The sequence below is a fragment of the Leptodactylus fuscus genome, chromosome 6 (assembly GCF_031893055.1).
Source record: "Leptodactylus fuscus isolate aLepFus1 chromosome 6, aLepFus1.hap2, whole genome shotgun sequence".
Lineage (NCBI taxonomy): Eukaryota > Metazoa > Chordata > Amphibia > Anura > Leptodactylidae > Leptodactylus > Leptodactylus fuscus.
In genome coordinates, this window is record NC_134270.1 from 70,371,571 (window position 1) to 70,381,570 (window position 10,000).

General features: G+C 46.4%; 9 non-coding genes across 9 annotated transcripts; all 9 read right to left on the bottom strand.

The window, feature by feature from the left end:
• Window positions 1-815: 815 nt before the first annotated feature.
• Window positions 816-922, bottom strand: LOC142210974 (U6 spliceosomal RNA). Its single transcript, XR_012717078.1, has one exon. It is a non-coding gene; the product is annotated as a U6 spliceosomal RNA (small nuclear RNA).
• An 838-nt stretch (window positions 923-1,760) lies between these two features.
• On the bottom strand, window positions 1,761-1,867 carry LOC142210975 (U6 spliceosomal RNA). Its single transcript, XR_012717079.1, has one exon. It is a non-coding gene; the product is annotated as a U6 spliceosomal RNA (small nuclear RNA).
• An 840-nt stretch (window positions 1,868-2,707) lies between these two features.
• LOC142211008 (U6 spliceosomal RNA) lies at window positions 2,708-2,814 on the bottom strand. The gene has a single exon (XR_012717110.1). It is a non-coding gene; the product is annotated as a U6 spliceosomal RNA (small nuclear RNA).
• Window positions 2,815-3,654: 840 nt separating this feature from the next.
• LOC142210976 (U6 spliceosomal RNA) lies at window positions 3,655-3,761 on the bottom strand. Its single transcript, XR_012717080.1, has one exon. It is a non-coding gene; the product is annotated as a U6 spliceosomal RNA (small nuclear RNA).
• An 838-nt stretch (window positions 3,762-4,599) lies between these two features.
• LOC142210977 (U6 spliceosomal RNA) lies at window positions 4,600-4,706 on the bottom strand. Its single transcript, XR_012717081.1, has one exon. It is a non-coding gene; the product is annotated as a U6 spliceosomal RNA (small nuclear RNA).
• An 838-nt stretch (window positions 4,707-5,544) lies between these two features.
• On the bottom strand, window positions 5,545-5,651 carry LOC142210978 (U6 spliceosomal RNA). The gene has a single exon (XR_012717082.1). It is a non-coding gene; the product is annotated as a U6 spliceosomal RNA (small nuclear RNA).
• Window positions 5,652-6,481: 830 nt separating this feature from the next.
• Window positions 6,482-6,588, bottom strand: LOC142210980 (U6 spliceosomal RNA). The gene has a single exon (XR_012717084.1). It is a non-coding gene; the product is annotated as a U6 spliceosomal RNA (small nuclear RNA).
• Window positions 6,589-7,426: 838 nt separating this feature from the next.
• On the bottom strand, window positions 7,427-7,533 carry LOC142210981 (U6 spliceosomal RNA). Its single transcript, XR_012717085.1, has one exon. It is a non-coding gene; the product is annotated as a U6 spliceosomal RNA (small nuclear RNA).
• Window positions 7,534-9,343: 1,810 nt separating this feature from the next.
• LOC142210947 (U6 spliceosomal RNA) lies at window positions 9,344-9,450 on the bottom strand. Its single transcript, XR_012717052.1, has one exon. It is a non-coding gene; the product is annotated as a U6 spliceosomal RNA (small nuclear RNA).
• Window positions 9,451-10,000: the final 550 nt, after the last annotated feature.

The window sequence follows — 10,000 nt, forward strand, 5'->3', positions numbered from 1 at the left end:
CTATATATGGTCCTCTGAAATTAGCCCTTGTAAATTATGGAGAGAGAGAGGCCCGTATATTGGAATCTTAATCCCAGGAATCTACAGTGGATCATGAGGCTCATTCTCTCCAACATTCCAGGGTTTTCTTTCTGAAATCTGTAAGAGGAGAAATACAAAGACGCAAAGGCATTGAAGATTGCGACAAGAGAATATGCAAAACACTTTGCCAGTCCCAGAGGATGCTGGGAACAACAAAGGTGTGGGAGGAGCAAAAGAAAAAAGCGGGAAGAATGGAACTAAACTTAAAACTCCTCCAGAGCCCAAATAGGAAAGCTATCTACAGGGCCCCTCACCTACCTACTACCAAGTATTTAGAATACCGCTGTCTTCTCATATCAAGCTATTTATTTAGGGGGGTCAGATCTGGGAACTTTATCAATATAGGGGATGGTCTTGTCTGGGTAGGTATTTAGGGGATCTGTATACAAGGAGGGGGTCTAGTCTGGGCTTTGTTTTACCTTAGGAGGTTGGGTTTATTTAGGGGATCTGGTCTAGGGTCAGTATTTCTTGGGGGTTGGCTCCGGGCCGCCTTTTAGCTTAGGGGGTGTAGGGTCTGCCTTCATTCAGGGAGTCTGGTATGTGCATTAGTTTAGGGGATGCCATCTGGGGTCTCCATTTGCGTAGGTGGTTTGGGTCGTGTAGCAGCTTGCGGGGTCGGTGTTGCTTTAGGGGGATGTGATGTGGGTCATAACATATGTGTGTCGTCAGACCAAGACGCGTTTGGCTGACTGGAGACTACTGCTATTCCTCCCGAGTGCATGAAAGAATTGCGTCAAAATATGGAACGCTTCACGAATTTGCGTGTCATCCTTGCGCAGGGGCCATGCTAATCTTCTCTGTATCGTTCCAATTTTAGTATATGTGCTGCCGAAGCGAGCACAACTCCTTGGTCTTCATCCCTTGCTATATATGGTCCTCTGAAATTAGCCCTTGTAAATTATGGAGAGAGAGAGGTCCGTATATAGGAATCTTAATCCCAGGAATCTACAGTGGATCATGAGGCTCATTCTCTCCAACATTCCAGGGTTTTCTTTCTGAAATCTGTAAGAGGAGAAATACAAAGACGCAAAGGCATTGAAGATTGCGACAAGAGAATATGCAAAACACTTTGCCAGTCCCAGAGGATGCTGGGAACAACAAAGGTGTGGGAGGAGCAAAAGAAAAAAGCGGGAAGAATGGAACTAAACTTAAAACTCCTCCAGAGCCCAAATAGGAAAGCTATCTACAGGGCCCCTCACCTACCTACTACCAAGTATTTAGAATACCGCTGTCTTCTCATATCAAGCTATTTATTTAGGGGGGTCAGATCTGGGAACTTTATCAATATAGGGGATGGTCTTGTCTGGGTAGGTATTTAGGGGATCTGTATACAAGGAGGGGGTCTAGTCTGGGCTTTGTTTTACCTTAGGAGGTTGGGTTTATTTAGGGGATCTGGTCTAGGGTCAGTATTTCTTGGGGGTTGGCTCCGGGCCGCCTATTAGCTTAGGGGGTGTAGGGTCTGCCTTCATTCAGGGAGTCTGGTATGTGCATTAGCTTAGGGGATGCCATCTGGGGTCTCCATTTGCGTAGGTGGTTTGGGTCGTGTGGCAGCTTGCGGGGTCGGTATTGCTTTAGGGGGATGTGATGTGGGTCATAACATATGTGTGTCGTCAGACCAAGACGCGTTTGGCTGACTGGAGACTACTGCTATTCCTCCCGAGTGCATGAAAGAATTGCCTCAAAATATGGAACGCTTCACGAATTTGCGTGTCATCCTTGCGCAGGGGCCATGCTAATCTTCTCTGTATCGTTCCAATTTTAGTATATGTGCTGCCGAAGCGAGCACGACTCCTTGGTCTTCATCCCTTGATATATATGGTCCTCTGAAATTAGCCCTTGTAAATTATGGAGAGAGAGAGAGGCCCGTATATAGGAATCTTAATCCCAGGAATCTACAGTGGATCATGAGGCTCATTCTCTCCAACATTCCAGGGTTTTCTTTCTGAAATCTGTAAGAGGAGAAATACAAAGACGCAAAGGCATTGAAGATTGCGACAAGAGAATATGCAAAACACTTTGCCAGTCCCAGAGGATGCTGGGAACAACAAAGGTGTGGGAGGAGCAAAAGAAAAAAGCGGGAAGAATGGAACTAAACTTAAAACTCCTCCAGAACCCAAATAGGAAAGCTATCTACAGGGCCCCTCACCTACCTACTACCAAGTATTTAGAATACCGCTGTCTTCTCATATCAAGCTATTTATTTAGGGGGGTCAGATCTGGGAACTTTATCAATATAGGGGATGGTCTTGTCTGGGTAGGTATTTAGGGGATCTGTATACAAGGAGGGGGTCTAGTCTGGGCTTTGTTTTACCTTAGGAGGTTGGGTTTATTTAGGGGATCTGGTCTAGGGTCAGTATTTCTTGGGGGTTGGCTCCGGGCCGCCTTTTAGCTTAGGGGGTGTAGGGTCTGCCTTCATTCAGGGAGTCTGGTATGTGCATTAGTTTAGGGGATGCCATCTGGGGTTTCCATTTGCGTAGGTGGTTTGGGTCGTGTAGCAGCTTGCGGGGTCGGTATTGCTTTAGGGGGATGTGATGTGGGTCATAACATATGTGTGTCGTCAGACCAAGACGCGTTTGGCTGACTGGAGACTACTGCTATTCCTCCCGAGTGCATGAAAGAATTGCGTCAAAATATGGAACGCTTCAGGAATTTGCGTGTCATCCTTGCGCAGGGGCCATGCTAATCTTCTCTGTATCGTTCCAATTTTAGTATATGTGCTGCCGAAGCAAGCACAACTCCTTGGTCTTCATCCCTTGCTATATATGGTCCTCTGAAATTAGCCCTTGTAAATTATGGAGAGAGAGAGGCCCATATATATAGGAATCATAATCCCAGGAATCTACAGTGGATCATGAGGCTCATTCTCTCCAACATTCCAGGGTTTTCTTTCTGAAATCTGTAAGAGGAGAAATACAAAGACGCAAAGGCATTGAAGATTGCGACAAGAGAATATGCAAAACACTTTGCCAGTCCCAGAGGATGCTGGGAACAACAAAGGTGTGGGAGGAGCAAAAGAAAAAAGCGGGAAGAATGGAACTAAACTTAAAACTCCTCCAGAGCCCAAATAGGAAAGCTATCTACAGGGCCCCTCACCTACCTACTACCAAGTATTTAGAATACCGCTGTCTTCTCATATCAAGCTATTTATTTAGGGGGGTCAGATCTGGGAACTTTATCAATATAGGGAATGGTCTTGTCTGGGTAGGTATTTAGGGGATCTGTATACAATGAGGGGGTCTAGTCTGGGCTTTGTTTTACCTTAGGAGGTTGGGTTTATTTAGGGGATCTGGTCTAGGGTCAGTATTTCTTGGGGGTTGGCTCCGGGCCGCCTTTTAGCTTAGGGGGTGTAGGGTCTGCCTTCATTCAGGGAGTCTGGTATGTGCATTAGTTTAGGGGATGCCATCTGGGGTCTCCATTTGCGTAGGTGGTTTGGGTCGTGTAGCAGCTTGCGGGGTCGGTGTTGCTTTAGGGGGATGTGATGTGGGTCATAACATATGTGTGTCGTCAGACCAAGACGCGTTTGGCTGACTGGAGACTACTGCTTTTCCTCCCGAGTGCATGAAAGAATTGCGTCAAAATATGGAACGCTTCACGAATTTGCGTGTCATCCTTGCGCAGGGGCCATGCTAATCTTCTCTGTATCGTTCCAATTTTAGTATATGTGCTGCCGAAGCGAGCACGACTCCTTGGTCTTCATCCCTTGCTATATATGGTCCTCTGAAATTAGCCCTTGTAAATTATGGAGAGAGAGAGGCCCGTATATAGGAATCTTAATCCCAGGAATCTACAGTGGATCATGAGGCTCATTCTCTCCAACATTCCAGGGTTTTCTTTCTGAAATCTGTAAGAGGAGAAATACAAAGACGCAAAGGCATTGAAGATTGCGACAAGAGAATATGCAAAACACTTTGCCAGTCCCAGAGGATGCTGGGAACAACAAAGGTGTGGGAGGAGCAAAAGAAAAAAGCGGGAAGAATGGAACTAAACTTAAAACTCCTCCAGAGCCCAAATAGGAAAGCTATCTACAGGGCCCCTCACCTACCTACTACCAAGTATTTAGAATACCGCTGTCTTCTCATATCAAGCTATTTATTTAGGGGGGTCAGATCTGGGAACTTTATCAATATAGGGGATGGTCTTGTCTGGGTAGGTATTTAGGGGATCTGTATACAAGGAGGGGGTCTAGTCTGGGCTTTGTTTTACCTTAGGAGGTTGGGTTTATTTAGGGGATCTGGTCTAGGGTCAGTATTTCTTGGGGGTTGGCTCCGGGCCGCCTTTTAGCTTAGGGGGTGTAGGGTCTGCCTTCATTCAGGGAGTCTGGTATGTGCATTAGTTTAGGGGATGCCATCTGGGGTCTCCATTTGCGTAGGTGGTTTGGGTCGTGTAGCAGCTTGCGGGGTCGGTGTTGCTTTAGGGGGATGTGATGTGGGTCATAACATATGTGTGTCGTCAGACCAAGACGCGTTTGGCTGACTGGAGACTACTGCTATTCCTCCCGAGTGCATGAAAGAATTGCGTCAAAATATGGAACGCTTCACGAATTTGCGTGTCATCCTTGCGCAGGGGCCATGCTAATCTTCTCTGTATCGTTCCAATTTTAGTATATGTGCTGCCGAAGCGAGCACAACTCCTTGGTCTTCATCCCTTGCTATATATGGTCCTCTGAAATTAGCCCTTGTAAATTATGGAGAGAGAGAGGTCCGTATATAGGAATCTTAATCCCAGGAATCTACAGTGGATCATGAGGCTCATTCTCTCCAACATTCCAGGGTTTTCTTTCTGAAATCTGTAAGAGGAGAAATACAAAGACGCAAAGGCATTGAAGATTGCGACAAGAGAATATGCAAAACACTTTGCCAGTCCCAGAGGATGCTGGGAACAACAAAGGTGTGGGAGGAGCAAAAGAAAAAAGCGGGAAGAATGGAACTAAACTTAAAACTCCTCCAGAGCCCAAATAGGAAAGCTATCTACAGGGCCCCTCACCTACCTACTACCAAGTATTTAGAATACCGCTGTCTTCTCATATCAAGCTATTTATTTAGGGGGGTCAGATCTGGGAACTTTATCAATATAGGGGATGGTCTTGTCTGGGTAGGTATTTAGGGGATCTGTATACAAGGAGGGGGTCTAGTCTGGGCTTTGTTTTACCTTAGGAGGTTGGGTTTATTTAGGGGATCTGGTCTAGGGTCAGTATTTCTTGGGGGTTGGCTCCGGGCCGCCTTTTAGCTTAGGGGGTGTAGGGTCTGCCTTCATTCAGGGAGTCTGGTATGTGCATTAGCTTAGGGGATGCCATCTGGGGTCTCCATTTGCGTAGGTGGTTTGGGTCGTGTGGCAGCTTGCGGGGTCGGTATTGCTTTAGGGGGATGTGATGTGGGTCATAACATATGTGTGTCGTCAGACCAAGACGCGTTTGGCTGACTGGAGACTACTGCTATTCCTCCCGAGTGCATGAAAGAATTGCCTCAAAATATGGAACGCTTCACGAATTTGCGTGTCATCCTTGCGCAGGGGCCATGCTAATCTTCTCTGTATCGTTCCAATTTTAGTATATGTGCTGCCGAAGCGAGCACGACTACTTGGTCTTCATCCCTTGATATATATGGTCCTCTGAAATTAGCCCTTGTAAATTATGGAGAGAGAGAGAGGCCCGTATATAGGAATCTTAATCCCAGGAATCTACAACATCTCATTCTCTCCAACATTCCAGGGTTTTCTTTCTGAAATCTGTAAGAGGAGAAATACAAAGACGCAAAGGCATTGAAGATTGCGACAAGAGAATATGCAAAACACTTTGCCAGTCCCAGAGGATGCTGGGAACAACAAAGGTGTGGGAGGAGCAAAAGAAAAAAGCGGGAAGAATGGAACTAAACTTAAAACTCCTCCAGAACCCAAATAGGAAAGCTATCTACAGGGCCCCTCACCTACCTACTACCAAGTATTTAGAATACCGCTGTCTTCTCATATCAAGCTATTTATTTAGGGGGGTCAGATCTGGGAACTTTATCAATATAGGGGATGGTCTTGTCTGGGTAGGTATTTAGGGGATCTGTATACAAGGAGGGGGTCTAGTCTGGGCTTTGTTTTACCTTAGGAGGTTGGGTTTATTTAGGGGATCTGGTCTAGGGTCAGTATTTCTTGGGGGTTGGCTCCGGGCCGCCTTTTAGCTTAGGGGGTGTAGGGTCTGCCTTCATTAGGGAGTCTGGTATGTGCATTAGTTTAGGGGATGCCATCTGGGGTCTCCATTTGCGTAGGTGGTTTGGGTCGTGTAGCAGCTTGCGGGGTCGGTGTTGCTTTAGGGGGATGTGATGTGGGTCATAACATATGTGTGTCGTCAGACCAAGACGCGTTTGGCTGACTGGAGACTACTGCTATTCCTCCCGAGTGCATGAAAGAATTGCGTCAAAATATGGAACGCTTCACGAATTTGCGTGTCATCCTTGCGCAGGGGCCATGCTAATCTTCTCTGTATCGTTCCAATTTTAGTATATGTGCTGCCGAAGCGAGCACAACTCCTTGGTCTTCATCTCTTGATATATATGGTCCTCTGAAATTAGCCCTTGTAAATTATGGAGAGAGAGAGGCCCGTATATAGGAATCTTAATCCCAGGAATCTACAGTGGATCATGAGGCTCATTCTCTCCAACATTCCAGGGTTTTCTTTCTGAAATCTGTAAGAGGAGAAATACAAAGACGCAAAGGCATTGAAGATTGCGACAAGAGAATATGCAAAACACTTTGCCAGTCCCAGAGGATGCTGGGAACAACAAAGGTGTGGGAGGAGCAAAAGAAAAAAGCGGGAAGAATGGAACTAAACTTAAAACTCCTCCAGAACCCAAATAGGAAAGCTATCTACAGGGCCCCTCACCTACCTACTACCAAGTATTTAGAATACCGCTGTCTTTTCATATCAAGCTATTTATTTAGGGGGGTCAGATCTGGGAACTTTATCAATATAGGGGATGGTCTTGTCTGGGTAGGTATTTAGGGGATCTGTATACAAGGAGGGGGTCTAGTCTGGGCTTTGTTTTACCTTAGGAGGTTGGGTTTATTTAGGGGATCTGGTCTAGGGTCAGTATTTCTTGGGGGTTGGCTCTGGGCCGCCTTTTAGCTTAGGGGGTGTAGGGTCTGCCTTCATTCAGGGAGTCTGGTATGTGCATTAGTTTAGGGGATGCCATCTGGGGTTTCCATTTGCGTAGGTGGTTTGGGTCGTGTAGCAGCTTGCGGGGTCGGTATTGCTTTAGGGGGATGTGATGTGGGTCATAACATATGTGTGTCGTCAGACCAAGACGCGTTTGGCTGACTGGAGACTACTGCTATTCCTCCAGAGTTCATGAAAGAATTGCGTCAAAATATGGAACGCTTCACGAATTTGCGTGTCATCCTTGCGCAGGGGCCATGCTAATCTTCTCTGTATCGTTCCAATTTTAGTATATGTGCTGCCGAAGCGAGCACGACTCCTTGGTCTTCATCCCTTGCTATATATGGTCCTCTGAAATTAGCCCTTGTAAATTATGGAGAGAGAGAGGCCCGTATATAGGAATCTTAATCCCAGGAATCTACAGTGGATCATGAGGCTCATTCTCTCCAACATTCCAGGGTTTTCTTTCTGAAATCTGTAAGAGGAGAAATACAAAGACGCAAAGGCATTGAAGATTGCGACAAGAGAATATGCAAAACACTTTGCCAGTCCCAGAGGATGCTGGGAACAACAAAGGTGTGGGAGGAGCAAAAGAAAAAAGCGGGAAGAATGGAACTAAACTTAAAACTCCTCCAGAACCCAAATAGGAAAGCTATCTACAGGGCCCCTCACCTACCTACTACCAAGTACCGTATTTTTCGGAGTATAAGACGCACCGGACCATAAGACGCACTAAGGTTTTAGAGGAGGAAAATAGGGAAAAAAAAAATTAAGGAAAAAAAATTGGTGAAATATTTAATAATCTAATATAATATTTCACCAATGTAAATAGAACCGGGGGCTTTCGGACACAGGGATACCAAATGTGTATGTGTTTCACAGTAATGTTTTTGTTTTATATGTATTGTAGGGCTATGGGGGTGATTTGAACATATCTATCTATCTAATCTATCCTATCTATCTAATCTATCCTATCTATCTATCTCCTATCTATCTATCTGTCTGTCTGTCTGTCTATCTATCTATCTAATCTCATCCATGGATGGAAAGAGACACCCTGCAGTGAAGCTATGTAAGAAGAGAAAAAGGGGCGGGCCAGACGGGTGAAGGAGGTGTGGTTTTCTAAGCAAACTTGAAAACACGCCTCTTTCACCTGTCTGGCTCGTCCCTCCTTCACTGCCTCTCAGATGTCGCTTCTGCAATGATGCCACACAGGCAGGGAAATAGGGGCGGGCCAGACGGGTGAAGGAGGCGTGGTTTCAAGCTTGCCGAGAAAACCACGCCTCCTCCTCCCGTTTGGCCCGCCCCTCCTTCCCGGTCTGTGTGGTTTCATTGCCAGAGCCAGATCTGAGAGGCAGTGAAGGAGGGACGAGCCAGACGGGTGAAAGAGGCGTGGTTTTCTCGGCAAGCTTGAAACCACGCTTCCTTCACCTGTCTGGCCCGCCCCTACTTCCCTGCCTCTCAGATCTCGCTCCTGCAAACACGCGACACAGACAGGGAAGGAGGGGCAGAGCAGGCAGGCACCGTGCTGCTCTTCTTTTCATTCGCACAGACGGGACACAGACGCTGCGCACGCTGCATTCGGACTATAAGACGCACACACATTTTCCTCCCATATTGGGAGGAAAAAAAGTGCGTCTTATAGTCCGAAAAATACGGTATTTAGAATACCGCTGTCTTCTCATATCAAGCTATTTATTTAGGGGGGTCAGATCTGGGAACTTTATCAATATAGGGGATGGTCTTGTCTGGGTAGGTATTTAGGGGATCTGTATACAAGGAGGGGGTCTAGTCTGGGCTTTGTTTTACCTTAGGAGGTTGGGTTTATTTAGGGGATCTGGTCTAGGGTCAGTATTTCTTGGGGGTTGGCTCCGGGCCGCCTTTTAGCTTAGGGGGTGTAGGGTCTGCCTTCATTCAGGGAGTCTGGTATGTGCATTAGCTTAGGGGATGCCATCTGGGGTCTCCATTTGCGTAGGTGGTTTGGGTCGTGTAGCAGCTTGCGGGGTCGGTGTTGCTTTAGGGGGATGTGATGTGGGTCATAACATATGTGTGTCGTCAGACCAAGACGCGTTTGGCTGACTGGAGACTACTGCTATTCCTCCCGAGTTCATGAAAGAATTGCGTCAAAATATGGAATGCTTCACGAATTTGCGTGTCATCCTTGTGCAGGGGCCATGCTAATCTTCTCTGTATCGTTCCAATTTTAGTATATGTGCTGCCGAAGCGAGCACGACTCCTTGGTCTTCATCCCTTGCTATATATGGTCCTCTGAAATTAGCCCTTGTAAATTATGGAGAGAGAGAGGCCCGTATATAGGAATCTTAATCCTAGGAATCTACAGTGGATCATGAGGCTCATTCTCTCCAACATTCCAGGGTTTTCTTTCTGAAATCTGTAAGAGGAGAAATACAAAGACGCAAAGGCATTGAAGATTGCGACAAGAGAATATGCAAAACACTTTGCCAGTCCCAGAGGATGCTGGGAACAACAAAGGTGTGGGAGGAGCAAAAGAAAAAAGCGGGAAGAATGGAACTAAACTTAAAACTCCTCCAGAGCCCAAATAGGAAAGCTATCTACAGGGCCCCTCACCTACCTACTACCAAGTATTTAGAATACCGCTGTCTTCTCATATCAAGCTATTTATTTAGGGGGGTCAGATCTGGGAACTTTATCAATATAGGGGATGGTCTTGTCTGGGTAGGTATTTAGGGGATCTGTATACAAGGAGGGGGTCTAGTCTGGGCTTTGTTTTACCTTAGGAGGTTGGGTTTATTTAGGGGA